The following is a 4,133-nucleotide window of genomic DNA, read 5'->3' as shown; positions in this document are numbered from 1 at the left end:
AATCAATCCTAAATATAACTGGAAGCCAGTGTAAGGACCTGAGGTGTAAGGACCTGAGGCCAGGCAGTTTCTAAACTGTATGAAATACAAGAATCTTGATATATTTTGGCCTTTACCAAACAAACAATCCTTATTTTCTAAAGCTATTTTGTCAAAGTATTTTATATTTATAACAAATTAATTCAGTCAGTCACTGTCCTGTGTTTATTAAACAAGGATTTTCAACATGGTGATTGCTTGTGCTAAGATCACTGTTGCTGCTTAAAGGGGTCATATGATGCGCTTTCAAGTTTTCATTTCTCTTTGGAGTGTTACAAGCTCTTGGTTCATATAGAAGATCTGTAAAGTCTCAAATCCAAAGAGATATTCTATATAAAAGTTAATAGTCAGCCACGCCCCCCTAAAACGGCTCGTTCTAACACGCCCCCACATGTCTACCTCACTATGTGGAAATATTAGCATAATGCCACCCAAATGTGCACGCAAAGAAAAAAGGTGTGGTTTCAGGGACAGCAGTAGTGTTGATGCAGCCATGTCAGGGAGACGCTGTGTTTCAGTGCGAAAGCAAAAGCACTTTATTTGGCCTTCCAGAAGTAGATGCAATTAGGAATCACTGGTTAAGATTTATTTACAACAGAACAGCACAACCCAGATGTTCGAATTTGTGCAACGCATTTTATGGACCACAGTTTTTTGAACCTAGAAGAGTACAAGGCTGGCTGTGCACAAAGGCTATTTCTAAAAAAAAAGAAAAAGAAAAAAAAAAGGGTAAATTCTGACTTGGCTATGACAATCTGGCGCTTCTGAATCAGCGACTGCAAGCATGTTTTGTTACTAGTTTAAGTATTTGCCATTGACTGTTCAAATGCAGAGTAATGTGTCGTGTGTGTGTGTGTTAGTTGAACAGGGTCACATCACAGGAGAGTGAACTGCCTGTCAGAAATCATAGCACGTCAGCTTGTGTACTGCATCATCACTGTGTCTGTCACGCGACTCTGTTGCCCTTTCGGGCTTGAACTGATGGTAAAACTTAAGGACATTATTAACTGTCTTGATATTTACTTTGAAAGCTGAAGCTCGTGATTATGATAAGGGGCGTTACATTTCCGACGCGAAATAAATTTATTTTGAAAGAAGCCATGTTTAATGATAAATATCAATGTAATAATTTTTAGTGTGCAATCTTTTTATGTGGCTATATGCCAGATATCAGTAAAAATCTGAAATCTGTTGGATGTCACTTTGCTGTTGCTACAATATTCTGGGTTTTATTATTTGTGGACTTTCCCTAGCAGGCATCACCAAAGTTTATCTTTTTTTTTTTTAGATTGGGCTCTTTAGCTTGTGAGACTGCTGACCAGTGTTTGACATTGTCAAGCTTTAAGATTAATAACAAATATGATTATGAATACAGTTCATTGAAGAGCAGATTTGCTGAATGTTCCTGTATTATTAGGTTTTGGTTTGGTTTGTCTGGAGGTGTGGATTTTGAGTGCTGTCTTCCAGTGGAGCACACAAAACGTGTGTGCTTCACTCTGCAAAGGGTTATTAAGAATATTATTTATGCTTTAATAGAAGTTATTTGTTATTCCAATATACCTGAGCTATGAATTCCTTCTAATCTGAATTCCTTGTGTTAACAGATACTTAACCCTGTTGTAGGTTTATTTTAATGGTGGAGCACAATTGCATTTATCTAATGCAGAACTTTGTTAGTGCTCTGTACTTCTCTGAGGATACAAGCAAGGTGTAATATGAGTAAAAGTTCAAACATGAACGGCATGTTTACATACACACATCCATCAGTCCATATTCTTAAAATACACTCCGGTCTCGTGTGTTTCTAGGTCTGCTTCCTCCTGTTTGCAGTGCTGTACATTGTGTCGTACTGCATCATCTCACGCTACAAGAGAAAAAGCGGTAAGCATGAATAATACAGTTCTGTTTCTGATCAAACTCTTGTACTATTTAAATGCAATTGTATTCATAATATTTACTATGTATAATTATATTTATATATTAATTGTTTACCCATATTAATATTTATAACTTGATAATACCTGTGAGCTCCTCAGATTTAGTGTAGATCAAATTCCTAGATGACAAAAGGACAGGTTGTTTGGTTGCTTGCACACTTTTAGGGGGTTTACACCTTTTAGAACTCCATAACACCTTATAGTAATCTTTTGAGCATTATTCAGCTCCATAACACAAGGTGCTGCCACCTCAAGCCTCCTTTACACATGAGGACGATTTTAGTTCCTGATCAGGTCATGCCCTCCTATTTAAAAGTAGCATAAGTAATGTCAGCTAACCCCTGTGGAGAGCGGTGATCACCGGTTAAACTAGGTTGTTCTAAAGACTCCTGTCTCTATAAAAGTACAGCTGCTATTGTGAAGCATGACTGTAAAGCTCTAGGACCTCAGGCCTCATGTAGAGGCTTTTTCAATGCAATTTGTGTAATTAGTTTAAAGTGCTGTTCTGCACTTTCTATCCATTTCTCTCTTACGCTTTTTGCCACTTCTTAAGTCATTCCTCTCCCCCTCTACTCTCGAACCCGCATTAACTCTTGACAGCCTCCATCTGGCCGGTTGATTGTAAAGGTTTATTCACATATTTGTGATTTATGATTAACCAGTATTGTTTTCAAGTAGCTTTTAGTTAAATGAAGACAGATCATGCTTTAGACTTATTAAAACATCTGTCATGTTTCTGTGACCTCTGTAGCTGAGGCTGTTTGTGTTGCAAATTCACAGTAAAGAAATTAAACGCTGACTGTCACTTCTGATAAAGATTGTCAGAGCATCACAGCGCTAAGCACGAAGAACATAATCTCTATCAAAAACAAAATGACTTTAAATCTGTGTCTGGTTTATTGGTTGATTTTATGTTTTTTTCTTATGCCAACAGATGATCAGGAAGATGAGGATGCCATTGTCAACAGAATATCGTGAGTTGTTTGATACTGACCGTATCTGGCATGATAACAAGTGCTGTTTTTTTATAGTGCATTTAAAGGATCCAGGTATATACAACTTAATATCAAAGAATCCTTAGTTTAACATTTTCTTATAAAATCTTCCACTGTACCTTGAGTTGTAGCCACTTGTGTTTTCTTAATGTAACCCCATATTGTTACATCATTACCTTAAATGTGAAAATAAAACGGATTCAAAATCATTCATAATAATGTACAAGAATTATTACCATGCTTTTCACTAACTTTTTACTTTGTTTCTGCCTTTTCTCAGGATGTACCTGTGTACATTCACACTGGCAGTGTCTGGAGGAGCTGTCCTTCTCTTACCATTTTCTATAATCAGTTATGAGATTGTGCTCTCTCTACCAAAAAACTACTACATACAGTGGCTCAATGGATCACTCATTCATGGTCAGTATCACACCTTTTTTTATTTTAATATAATATGTGCTACTTAACAAGTAGTTTTGCATAAGGTTGAACCTATTGTCTGTCATGCATTATGTGACATTCACAGACTGTTGCAGAAATAAATGCTGCTTGTGTTCTGCTAACGGTTTATTTTGTTCTTCTAAAAACACAATATGTTATTTGTCCTTACCTTTGGATACTTTTAATCAAAATTACAAAGTTTAATTTGTGTGTTTCATAGAAAGTGTTTATTAAATGATTTGTGCATTGAACAATGCATACACAGTATGTTGCTGAGGCCATACACTTGACGACTACTGACTCTTTATAATAATTTCAATACAACTCGAAGTATTTTTCTCCTTAGCTTCAGTCATCTCCACAAGGTGGTGTCATGTGTCTGTTTTTTGTGCAGATGGTTTCTCTGTTAACCTGAGCTTCTGAGAGCAGTTTTTGTGGGTTGTTTTAGATGAGAATGTCTGGGGTTTTGAAAAAAATGAAGACTAGAAGTTTGATTCTTGAACTTTTTAAAATTCATTTGTTTTGGAGGAAAAATCTGTGGAATCGATTTAAATGTGTCAAACCATACTAACTATAATCAAATTAGACAAAATGTTTAATGAACAAGGGATGTTTTTTTTTTTATCCAATTGCTGTTATTATGTTAAATGATATGGATCAAGTCAAGTAGTTGAGTTTAAAGTTGAAATGAAACGAAAGTTGAATGAACTGATTTGTCTTT

At 35.9% G+C, this 4,133-nt stretch overlaps 1 long non-coding RNA gene across 1 annotated transcript; it reads left to right on the top strand.

Annotated features, from left to right (window-relative positions):
* Positions 1 to 1,847: 1,847 nt before the first annotated feature.
* LOC107576744 (uncharacterized) lies at positions 1,848 to 3,391 on the top strand. The gene is made up of 3 exons (XR_001608113.1): positions 1,848 to 1,920; positions 2,911 to 2,950; positions 3,252 to 3,391. It is a non-coding gene; the product is annotated as an uncharacterized lncRNA (long non-coding RNA).
* The last annotated feature ends 742 nt before the right edge of the window (positions 3,392 to 4,133 follow it).

This window comes from Sinocyclocheilus grahami, unplaced genomic scaffold (assembly GCF_001515645.1).
Source record: "Sinocyclocheilus grahami isolate Dianchi unplaced genomic scaffold, SAMN03320097.WGS_v1.1 scaffold4271.1, whole genome shotgun sequence".
Classification (NCBI taxonomy): Eukaryota; Metazoa; Chordata; class Actinopteri; order Cypriniformes; family Cyprinidae; genus Sinocyclocheilus; species Sinocyclocheilus grahami.
Note: the sequence above shows the minus strand (reverse complement) of the source record. Positions and strands in the feature narration are given on the sequence as shown.